Genomic DNA, 13,225 nt, shown 5'->3' on the forward strand with positions numbered 1-13,225 from the left:
TGTACTCTAAACTGTTCCTGCACTTAAAGTGAAAAACTACCCGTTGATGAAGTTCTTAAGAAAATATATGAAACCAACATTTTAATCTGTAATGCAAAAAGTAATTTAAAAGAGGATTAGAGAATTAATCTTTAAAGATTAAAAATAAATTAGATTTCTTGTCGCACATGAATTCTCCACCCCCTTGTTGGGTGGTGTCAAAGATCCCGTGGTTCATGAGAGGTGGGTGAGAAGGGTTAAAGTGGGACAGACCTGCAAAACAAGATTTCACAAATTCTTAAGTGTTTACTTTTCTCATGATAAGAAAGTTAAACATCACAACAGGACTTCTTTTGAGATTTAGTTACTGGTGGTGGGGGGTAATAGAGGCAGCAGCAGCGGTGGTGGTGGTGGTGGGGTTGGCAGTGTTGTTGGTGGTGGTGGTGGTAAAGACGTTGGTGGTAGTGGTGGTGATGGTTGTGGCAATATTAGTGATTGTGAAGGCGGCAAGCTGGCAGAAACGTTAGCACGCCGGGCAAAGTGCTTAACGGTATTTCGTCTGCTGTTATGTTCTGAGTTCAAATTCCACCAAGGTCGACTTTGCCTTTCATCCTTTCGGGGTCGATAAATTAAGTACCAGTTACGCACTGGGGTCGATGTAATCAACTTCATCCCTTTGTCTGTCCTTGTTTGTCCCCTCTATGTTTAGCCCCTTCTGGGCAATAAAAAAATAAGAAACATTAGCACGCCGGGCGAAATGCTTAGCAGTATTTCGTCTGCCTCTACATTCCGAGTTCAAATTCCGCCGAGATCGACTTTGCCTTTCATCCTTTCGGGGTCGATAAATTAAGTACCAGTTACTCACTGGGGTCGATGTAATGAACTTCATCCCTTTGCTTGTCCTTGTTTGTCCCCGCTATGTTTAGCCCCTTGTGGGTAGTAAAGAAATAGGTATTTCTTCTATCTTTATGTTCTGAGTTCAAATTCCACCGAGGTTGACTTTGCCTTTCATCCTTTCGGGGTCGATAAATTAAGTACCAGTTACGCACTGGGGTCGATGTAATCAACTTCATCCCTTTGTCTGTCCTTGTTTGTCCCCTCTATGTTTAGCCCCTTGTGGGCAATAAAGAGATAAGAAACATTACCATGTCAGGCGAAATGCTTAGCGGTATTTCGTCTGTCTTTACATTCTGGTTCAAATTCCTCCCGAGGTCGACTTTGCCTTTCACCCTTTCGGGGTCGATAAATTAAGTACCAGTTACGCACTGAGGTCGATATAATTGACTTAATCTGTTTGTCTGTCCTTATTTGTTCCCTCTGTGTTTAGCCCCTTGTGGGTAGTAAAGAAATAGGTATTTCGTCTGTCTTTATGTTCTGAGTTCAAATTCCACCCGAGGTTGACTTTGCCTTTCACCCTTTCAGGGTTGATAAATTAAGTACCAGTTGCAAACTTGGGGGTCGATCTAATCGACTGGACCCCTCTCCAAAAATTTCAGGCCTTGTGCCTAGAGTAGAAAAGAATATTAGTAATTGTAATGATGGTTAGTGGTATTGGTGGTGGTGGTGGTGGTGGTGGTGGTGGTGGTGGTGGTGGTGGAAGTGGCGGCAGTGGTGGTGGTAGCCACTGTGGCTGTGGTGGATGGAGGCATCCACCTGCCCACACTTCTGTGTGTTTAATCGTTTTGGATTTAAACCGGCCACATCCGGCCAAAAGTATTCAGCCTGTTTTATGTTCAAACTGGCCAGATCTAGTCTCTCACACCAACCCTACAATATCGTTTGAAAAATGAACAGCTACCTCATCAAAATCTCATAGCTACAAGATAATGCCTGATTAGTTCAAAACAATGTGGATAAAAAAGGATTAATTTTGGCAGAATAATGTGAACACTAAAGGGTTAATCATTTTGGATTTTAGCTGATAATTTGCTGAAGAGGGAAAGACAGACAGTCAAACAGACAGCACAGAATCTGTGTCAGGTGCCCTATAAACTCAATCAAGTTTTCAAATATAGGCCGTGTTTGAGTGTTGCCTTATTACGAGAGAATGGTTAGGCGAATACGGCTGTTGGACTGGAACACACTATGCTAGTCTCTCTTTCTCTCTCTCTCTCTCTCTTGCAATAAAAGAAGGATGTCTACCAGAAAATTCTCTCTCTTTGTGTCTCTCACCCTTTCTCTCTCTCCCTTTCTCTCTCACTCTCTGTCTCTCTATGTGTGTGTACGTGTACGTGCTGAACTAAGTATCTCCCTCTCTTTCTTTCTCCTCTCTCCATCTATCTATGTGTGTGTGTGTGTGTGTGTGTGTGTGTGTGTTGAAATAAGTGTGTGTGTGTGTGTTGAAATAAGTGTGTGTGTGTGTGTTGAAATAAGTGTGTGTGTGTGTGTGTGCTAAAATAAGTGTGTGTGTGCTGAAATACGTGTGTGTGTGCTAAAATAAGTGTGTGTGTGTGTGCGCTGAAATAAGTGTGTGTGTGTGTGTGTGTGTGTGCTGAAATAAGTGTGTGTGTGTGTGTGTGTATGCTGAAATGATATGATATAACCTGTTGTCTAATGAATGAGACCAGTAAAAAAAAAATGCATTTATATCAGGGGTGGACCCAAACCTTAGGGGTATGTGCCCTCCCCAAGAGAAGCAGTATGCCCTTCTAAATAATGTTATGCCCTTTTCTACTGACGTTGCGCCCTCCCTTCAAAAAATTCCTGGGACCATGCCTGTATATAAGGATAGGTGGTTGTATGCATGTGTGTAGTTATATGTATGTAAATAGTTAGGTATGGACATATATGTGTGTGTATATTATATATATATATATATATATATATATTATACACAAAAACACACATGTATATATGTGTGTATGTTTCTATGTAAAAAAGTCTTTAACGTTTTGAGCCTATGCTTTTCACAGAAAGAAACAAGGAGAGAAAATAAAGAAGAATATATACACACACATTAACAATATATGTACATTATGTACATGTATATATGTATATATATATAGTGGAGGCGCAATGGCCCAGGGGTTAGGGTAGCGGACTCGCGCATCGTGAGTATTTGGTTATTGAACGAAAACACCTAAAGCTTCACGAGGCTCCGGCAGGGGGTGGTGGTGAACCCTGCTGTACTCTTTCACCACAAATTTCTCTCACTCTTTCTTCCTGTTTCTGTTGTACTTGTATTTCAAAGGGCCAGCCTTGTCACACTCTGTGTCACGCTGAATCTCCCCGAGAACTACGTTAAGGGTACACGTGTCTGTGGAGTGCTCAGTCACTTGCACGTTAATAAAGGAGCTGCGACGTCACTAGTGTCAAGCTGTATCAGCCCCTTTGCCTTTCCCTTGGATAACATCGGTGACATGGAGAGGGGAGGCTGGTATGCATGGGCGACTGCTGGTCTTCCATAAACAACCTTGCCCAGTCTTGTGCCTCGGAGGGTAACTTTCTAGGTGCAATCCCATGGTCATTCATGACCGAAGGGGGTCACAAAATACATACATATATATATATGTATGTTTAAATTGTTAACCAATTGACTATTAATAATCATCTGTATTAAAGGAACATGGCCTGAAATTTTGGGGGCAGGAGCTAGTTGATTACATCAACCCCAGTCTTCAACTGATATATATTTTATCAACATAGGCGTAGAAGTGGCTGTGTGGTAAGTAGCTTGCTTACCAACCACATGGTTCCACGTTCAGTCCCATTGTGTGGCACCTTGGGCAAGTGTCTTCTACTATAGCCTCGGGCCGACCAAAGCCTTGTGAGTGGATTTGGTAGACGGAAACTGAAAGAAGCCTGTCGTATATATGTATATATATATATATGTATGTGTGTATACGTTTGTGTGTCTGTGGTTGTCCCCCCCCCAACATTGCTTGACAACGGAAACTGAGAGAAGCCTGTCGTATATATATATATATATGTATGTATGTAGTATGTATGTATGTATGTATGTATGTATGTGTGTGTATATGGTTGTGTGTCTGTGTATGTCCCCTCAACATCGCTTGTGTGTTCACATCCCCCGTAACTTAGTGGTTCGGCAAAAGAGACTGATAGAATAAGTACTAGGCTTACAAAGAATAAGTCCTGGGGTCGATTTGCTTGACTAAAGGCGGTGCTCCAGCATGGCCACAGCCACATGACTGAAACAAGTAAAAGAGTAAAAGAGACCCTGAAAAATGAAAGGCAAACTCATTCTCTGTGAAGAAATGCCTCAAAGCATTTTTTCTGGTGTGGTAAAGATTCTGCAAGTTCGTCGCCTTCAGTTGGCTATTTATAATAAAAGAAGTGAAATAGGACCAGTGTGTGTGTTTATTATTTATTATTGGCATAACGACCCATCCATCGAGATACACTAAAGTAAAACTATTCTACCACCTGCAAAATGTTCAAAGACAGGATATAACTCCAAAAAAGGAAGAAACAAAGCAAAAATAATCCCTATTTAATGATGGCACATACTAAATAAACAAATGAAACTTTCCTCCACCCAGCACACCCTGTATCCAACCTTATACATCCTTTGTTTGTTGTTGGCAATTTATTTGTCCAGTGGCCTTGATGCTGGTGAATTATTTGTCCAGTGACCTCATTTTGGACCTTCCTTTGTCTAGTGACCTATTTTGGGATATTTTTTTTTTTTACCTGTTAGGTTTTGTGTTTCTTCTGGAGATTAAGTGTGGCCCCTCCACCTACTCAGGTCTTGTTTTATTCTACCCCCTGTACACTGCGTGGGTTTGGGGTTGTTTGTATATATGTTGTATATAATATTTGTGTGTGTGTGTTTGTGTGGTTGCATGTGTGTGTGTGTGCGTGTGTGTCTGTGGTTGTATGTTATGTAGTTGCCTGGTTGAGTGTGTACACAATTGGCTGTGTGTATTTGTATGTATGTATGTGTGTGCTTGTGTGTGTATGTATGTATGTCTGTGTGTGTGTATGTGTGTGTGTGAATGTATGTATGTGTATGTATGTATGTATGTGTGTGCGTGTGTGTGTATGTATGTGTGTGTATGTATGTATGTCTGTGTGTGTATGTATATGTGCGTATGTATGTATGTATGTATGTGTGTATGTATGTATGTATGTATGTATGTATGCGTGTGTGTGTATGTGTGTGTATGTATGTGTGAGTGTGTGTGTGTATGTGTGTATGTATGTCTGTGTATGTGTGTATGTATGTATGTATGTATGTGTGTATGTATGTATGTATATCTGTGTATGTGTGTGAGGATGATGGGGAAATCTGTACATTGTATTTATGTGTATACATATGTATGTATATTTGTGTGTGTGTGAGTGTGTGTGTGTGTTTGTACAATGAGAACTACCTCAGCATTACATCTGTTTGTACATATGTTTGCGATAAGAAAATTCATTAAGTTTTGTGTGTGTGTGTGTGGTGTGTGTGTCTGTGGTTGTATGTTATGTAGTTGCCTGGTTGAGTGTGTACACAATTGGCTGTGTGTATTTGTATGTATGTATGTGTGTGCTTGTGTGTGTTGTATGTATGTCTGTGTGTGTGTATGTGTGTGTGTGAATGTATGTATGTGTATGTATGTATGTATGTATGTGTGTGCGTGCGTGTGTGTGTATGCATGTGTGTGTATGTATGTATGTGTGTGTATGTATATGTGCGTATGTATGTATGTATGTGTGTGTGTATGTATGTATGTATGTATGTATGTATGTATGTATGCGTGTGTGTGTATGTGTGTGTATGTATGTGTGAGTGTGTGTGTGTATGTGTGTATGTATGTCTGTGTATGTGTGTATGTATGTATGTATGTATGTGTGTATGTATGTATGTATATCTGTGTATGTGTGTGAGGATGATGGGGAAATCTGTACATTGTATTTATGTGTATACATATGTATGTATATTTGTGTGTGTGTGAGTGTGTGTGTGTGTTTGTACAATGAGAACTACCTCAGCATTACATCTGTTTGTACATATGTTTGCGATAAGAAAATTCATTAAGTTTTGTGTGTGTGTGTGTGGTGTGTATTTTATAGGAACATTGTCCATATATTTTGTGTTCTTGATTATGTTGTTTGTTTGTTTGTGTGCGTGTATGTGTGTGTAACAGGAAACATTATCAATTGTATGTGCATGCGTATGTGTATGTGTATGTGTAAGCTTATCTATTTAAATGTATAGAGAATACCTGTCACTGTAATATGCAAATAGAAAATACAAATACCCATTAAAGACTCTTGTTTTGTCAACATAGTGTAACCACACACCAACACCACTATCCTTGCCTCCCCCACCATTCTCAAAAAAGATTTGTTCTTTCATTAAACAAGATAATGTACCCTGAGGTCCTTGAAATTAAGGCTGACACTTTGGAATATATATCTTCATTATCATCATCATCATCATCATTTAGCGTCCAGCTTTCCATGCTGGCATGGGTCGGACGGTTCGACTGGGGGGGGTCTGGGAAGCCAGAAGGCTGCACCAGGCTCCAGTTTGATCTAGCAATGTTTCTACGGCTGGATGCCCTTCCCAACGCCAACCACTCCATGAGTGTAGTGGGTGCTTTTTACGTGCCTCTGGCACAGGTGCTAGGCGAGGCTGGCAACGGCCACGATCGGTTGGTGCTTTTTACGTGCCACTGGCACGGAGGCCAGTCAGGGCAGCGCTGGCAACGGCCACATTCGGATGGTTCTTCTGGAATATATATCTTCATTATCATCATCATCATCATTTAGCGTCCAGCTTTCCATGCTGGCATGGGTCGGACGGTTCGACTGGGGGGTCTGGGAAGCCAGAAGGCTGCACCAGGCTCCAGTTTGATCTAGCAATGTTTCTACGGCTGGATGCCCTTCCCAACGCCAACCACTCCGTGAGTGTAGTGGGTGCTTTTTACGTGCCACCTGCACAGGTGCCAGACGGGGCTGGCAAACGGCCACGATCAGACAGTGCTTTTTACGTGCCACCGTCACGGGGGATCAGACGAGGCTGGCAAACGGCCACGATCGGATGATGCTTTTTACGTGCCACCATCACGGGGGTCAGACGAGGCTGGAAATGGCCACAATTGGATTTCTCAAAAAAGATTTGTTCTTTCATTAAACAAGATAATGTACTCTGAGGTCCTTGAAATTAAAGCTGACACTTTGGAATATATATCTTCATCATCATCATCATCATTTATTAACGTCAGTTTTCGATTCTGATTTGAGGGTTGGGTTGTTTGATAGGATATGATAAGCCACACAGCTGTGTTGAGCTTCAATGTATGACCGTATGCCCTTCCTATCACCAATCACTTTACGGTATGTACTGGGCTAAGTGCTTTTTATGTAGCACCGGCACTAGTGGGGTTGCCAGATAATTTGCAAGACCGGAAAGGAAAAGAATGAGCAACGTGGGAGAAAAAGGAAAATCCCTCTCAAGTAATTGGTAGTAGTAGGAGTATTCGAGGGGTGGGGGAAGAGGTGTTTTTTTTACATCAGAGACAAGCAGAAGTGCTATAGAGAAAATATATAGTTATGGCTACCCTTCATTAAATATAAGAATGGCAGGAGTTACTGAGAAAAAGAATATATAGGCGCAGGAGTGGATGTGTGGTAAGTAGCTTGCTTACTAACCACATGGTTCCGGGTTCAGTCCAACTGCGTGGCATCTTGGGCAAGTGTCTTCTGCTATAGCCCCGGGCCGACCAATGCCTTGTGAGTGGATTTGGTAGACGGAAACTGAAAGAAGCCTGTCGTATATATGTATATATATATACATATATATATATGTATGTGTGTGTATATGTTTGTGTGTCTGTGTTTGTCCCCTAGCATTGCTTGACAACTGATGCTGGTGTGTTTATGTCCCCGTCACTTAGCGGTTCAGCAAAAGAGACCGATAGAATAAGTACTGGGCTTACAAAGAATAAGTCCCGACTAAAGGTGGTGCTCCAGCATGGCCGCAGTCAAATGACTGAAACAAGTAAAAGAGTATACATATATGTGTATGTATATATGTATGTATATATATATATACATATGTATATGAATTAATGTTTGTCATCACTTCAACATGGCTGTTCTGCACAAACCAGAGTTACTACTCTTTTTGACCCCAAGAGGAAGCCTCCTCTAGCTAGTCATCAAGACAATCTGCACCCAACATATATTGCAAGCAGGGGAGTGAACCCCTACCATCTTCTAGTGACTCAGCAAGACCAGCAGACTGTCTGGTTTCAGGCTATTTTTGCCCATCCTCAGTGCTTGATACCTGTCTGCTAGAGATAGCAGTAGTTTGCTCCAGCTAACAGTATATAGAAAAATGAAAGGGAATAAAGAAAGTTTTACAAAAAGACCATTATATTTCAGGCACAAGGGTCTATCTTTTGATACAATATATAGAGAAAGTTCCTATTACACACACAAATAAATATATACAAGCACAGAATATATGGACTGTTTCCTTTTTGAGGATGGATCTTTGTGCCTGAGTTTTTCGTAAAACTGCCTGCATTGTTAAAATCTTGCTTTATTTCTCTTTCCTTTCATTTTCTACTTCTGGACTACAATGCTTCAACCACTTCAATGCTCATTTGTCCGGATGTTTTGTGTTCTTATCATTGGCGATTTTTTTTTTCCTCTGTCTTCCCTTCTTCAGATCTTTCCTTTTCCTATGTTTCTGACAAAGAGCTCCACTCGAAACGTTAAATCCTCCTTCTTTCTTTCCTTTCCTGAGCATCCAATAACACTATACTTGTTCCATGTCCTCGCGTTGTTGTGTTTTCTCTTTGTGTATTCATGTTTGGATTAACTATATATATATATATATATTATATATATATATATATATAATATATATATATATATATATATATATATATATATATATATATATATATATATATATATACATATCTTATATATAAATGGCAATTCTGTCTGTCTGTTACCATCTTACTGCCTAAACCAGCAAACCAATCTTCATGAAAGTTTGCATAGATGTTAAACTAACATCCAGTTCAATTATATATAGGCTAAGTGTATTTCAATAAAAATTTCTAATGGGTTCCCCATAGGAGTTGGGCTATTATATGATAAAATGAGAGGGGTTCAAAAGTGTTAGGTTGAGGGAAATGTGGTGGTATAATGAGGGTCGCTGATATCAGGGAAAGGGAGGAGACAATAAGAGACAGAGAGACAGGGAATGTGAGAGACAGAGAGAGACAATGACAGAGTGGGAGAGAGAGAGAATATGTCTACTGAATTTTCGCCTATCAGTTAACACATATGCTTTAGTGAGTTAACTATTATATGCTCTGTCAAAACTTTTAGAATATCTCCAACAACAGATGTAAAACTAAGAAGTGAAAGGTACAGTGTTTTCATATTTGTTTTCAAATCACCATATTAAGATTTATTGAGACTTTACCAACATACTGAAACAAGAAAACTATAGATAACATATATATATATATCTCATACTCTCTTTTACTCTTTTACTTGTTTCAGTCATTTGACTGCGACCATGCTAGAGCACCGCCTTTAGTCGAGCAAATCGACCCCGGGACTTATTCTTTGTAAGCCCAGTACTTATTCTATCGGTCTCTTTTTTGCCAAACCGCTAAGTGACGGGACGTAAACACACCAGCATCGGTTGTCAAGCAATGCTAGGGGGACAAACACAGACACACAAACACACACATACATATACATATATACGACAGGCTTCTTTCAGTTTCCGTCTACCAAATCCACTCACCAGGCATTGGTCGGCCCAGGGCTATAGCAGAAGACACTTGCCCAAGATGCCACGCAGTGGGACTGAACCCGGAACCATGTGGTTGGTTAGCAAGCTACTTACCACACAGCCACTCCATATATATTTATAATTATAAATGAAATATTCTGCTCCAGATAAGGTAGTGAGAGTGGACAGAAATGGATCAGTTCATCTTTGGTAATGTGTGTGTGTGTATTGATTTTGCATTTGTTTTGAAAGATTCCTTAAGTGAAAACTTGTGTAGGGACAGATGTGCTATCTTGGTTGTGGGAAGAAGTCATTACACTAAGATGCAATACATGTACACACGCACAACTACATATGTTATGTAATGTATGTATGTAGGTAGATAGGTAGGTAGGAATGAAGAATAAATGAGTTTAAGCTTAGCACGGCCAGCCATCACCCACAAATGGATATGATTTAGTGGCATGTACCATGCTTTCACAGATTGCTTTAGACGTCTGCATAGTCTCAAGCAGGTATAGACTTTATCTTGATTCACCTAAGCATCTGTTAAAATTAAACAGTAACTCTACTACATGTGCCAGTTTTAGGGTTCCCTGGTTTCTAAGCATTTTTAGGATAGTATAGACCCCCAACATGCATAGAGCCACAAGTGTCTTCTACTATAGCCTCGGGCCGACCAAAGCCTTGTGAGTGGATTTGGTAGACAGAAACTGAAAGAAGCCTGTCGTATATATATATATGCGTTTGTGTGTCTGTGTTTGTCCCCTAGCATTGCTTGACAACCGATGCTGGTGTGTTTACGTCCCCGTCACTTAGCGGTTCGGCAAAAGAGACTGATAGAATAAGTACTGGGCTTACAAAAGAATAAGTCCCGGGGTCGAGTTGCTCGATTAAAGGCGGTGCTCCAGCATGGCCGCAGTCAAATGACTGAAACAAGTAAAAGAGAAAAGAGAAAAGAGATATGTGTGTGTGTGGAGGCACGTGGCTTAGTGGTTAGGGTGTCAGCACCATGATCGTAAGATTGTGGTTTCGATTCCTGGACCGGGTGACGCGTTGTGTTCTTGAGCAAAACACTTCATTTCACGTTACTCCAGTCCACTCAGCTGGCAAAAATGAGTAACGCTGCGATGGACTGGCATCCCGTCCAGCTGGGGAATACATACGCCATTGAAACCCAGAAACCGGGCCCATGAGCCTGGCTAGGCTTTAAAAGTGTGCATTTATTTATTTTTATTATATATATATATATATATATTTTAAATTAGAGATAAAACCACTATTGGGCAGTGAAAAACAGTGAAAAACATAAATCAAAACATAGAAATAAATTAATTATATAATATACAAAATATATAAAATTTTATATATTTTATATATTTTATTTTATATATTTTGTATATTATATTAATTAATTTATTTCTATGTTTTGGTTTATGTTTTTCACTGTTTGATTTGCCTAATAGTGGTTTTATCTCTAATCTCTATATATAAAACTGTAGTTGTGTGAGTGTCTGTCTCCTACGATTTAGATTCCTAACTCCTCCCACATTTTGCGGTGCAGTTTAACCAAATTCGGGTATCTTATAGTCGTGATTAATATCGAGCCCGTCTGGCTATTAGCGTGCGTCTGCGATGAGTCTACGATTTTAAAAATAATTAACATAATTTTTTATTCCATTTTAATGCATAATTTTTCGTGTGTCGATGGCGGCGGAGTTGGCGTCCACGCTCAAACACCTGCACCACCGTTTTGCTTCTCCCCCTTCTTCCCTCCCTCGTGAAGCTGTGGGGAAGGGAGTGTAAGGAAATCAACGTCGTAATGCGTTGTCAAGGAGACCAGCGTTCTTTTAGAACAACGACTTCATGGCTTGAAGACACCAAACAGAAATGGCTAAGAAAGCCCGAATTGGCATCTATAAGGGAAGTAACTCTCTAAAAATGCTTATATAGTTATTTCCCTTACAAACCCGAGCAACGCTGGGCGATACTGCTAGTTAATATATAATATATATATTTATACTGTAAAATTAGATTTTATCCTAATCTAATTTTTCCCTGTAAGTTTGGATTTACTCCCTAATATTATTATTATTATTATTATTATTATATATATATATATATATATATATATATATATATATATCTTTATATATAAAAGAGAGGTTGTGTGTCTGTCTCCTACGATTTAGATTCCTAACTACTCCCACATTTTGCGGTGCAGTGTAACCAAAACCGGGTATCTTATAGTCGTGATTCATATCGAGCCCTTCTGGGTATTAGCGGGCGTCTACGATGAGTCTACGATTTAAAAAAATTTACCATCATTTTTTTCCCATTTTAATGCATTTTTTCGCTATTATATAAGGGAAGTAACTCTCTAAAAATGTCTACGATGACTCAACGATTAAAAAAAAAATTTACCATAATTTTTTTCCATTTTAATGCATTTTTTTCGCTATTATATAAGGGAAGAGTAACTCTAAAAATGTCTACGATGAGTCAACGATTTAAAAAACAAAAATTACCATAATTTTTTTCCATTTTATGCATTTTTTTGCTATATTTTGGCTATAACTCTATAAAATGCTTATATAGTTATTCCCTTACAAACCCGAGCAACGCCGGGCGATACTGCTAGTATATATATATATATACTAGCAGTATCGCCCGGCGTTGCTCGGGTTTGTAAGGGAAATAACTATATAAGCATTTTTAGAGTTACTTCCTTTATAGATGCCAATTCGGGCTTTCTTAGCTATTTCTGTTTTGGTGTCTTCAAGCCATGAAGTCGTTGTTCTAAAAGAACGCTGGTCTCCTTGACAACGCATTACGACATTGATTTCCTTAAACTCCCTTCTCCACAGCTTCACGAGGGAGGGAAGAAGGGGGAGAAGCAAACACAGGTGCAGCTGTGAGCGTGGACGCCAACTCCGCCGCCATCGACATACGATGCATTTTATGCATTAAAATGGAATAAAAATTGATGTTAAATTGATGTTCTGGGTTCAGTCCCACTGCGTGGCACCATGGGCAAGTGTCTTCTACTATAGCCTCGGGCCAACCAAAGCCTTGTGAGTGGATTTGGGAGACGGAAACTGAAAGAAGCCCGTCATATATATATATATATATATATGTATGTGTGTTTGTGTGTCTGTGTTTGTCCCCCTAGCATTGCTTGACAACCGATGCTGGTGTGTTTATGTCCCCGTCACTTAGTGGTTCGGCAAAACAGACCGATAGACTAAGTACTGGGCTTACAAAGAATAAGTGCCGGGGTTGAGTTGCTCAATTAAAGGCGGTGCTCCAGCATGGCCACAGTCAAATGACTGAAACAAGTAAAAGAGTAAAAGAGTAAAGAGTAGTTGGAACTATAATTCCAAAACTTACAGGGAAAAATTCAATTTAACAATTTTAAATAAAATTTCACAATATATAATATATATATATAATATATAATATATATATACAATATATAATATATATATAAAATTTCACAATATATAATATATATATATAATTTAGAGA

General features: G+C 39.5%; 1 protein-coding gene across 1 annotated transcript in view; it reads left to right on the plus strand.

Annotated features, from left to right (window-relative positions):
• The window catches only part of LOC115223914 (carboxypeptidase E-like), a 79,245-nt gene that overhangs the window by 27,214 nt on the left and 38,806 nt on the right, over positions 1 to 13,225 (plus strand). The gene's annotated exons all lie outside the window — the stretch shown is intronic.

This window comes from Octopus sinensis, linkage group LG24 (genome assembly GCF_006345805.1).
Source record: "Octopus sinensis linkage group LG24, ASM634580v1, whole genome shotgun sequence".
Classification (NCBI taxonomy): Eukaryota; Metazoa; Mollusca; class Cephalopoda; order Octopoda; family Octopodidae; genus Octopus; species Octopus sinensis.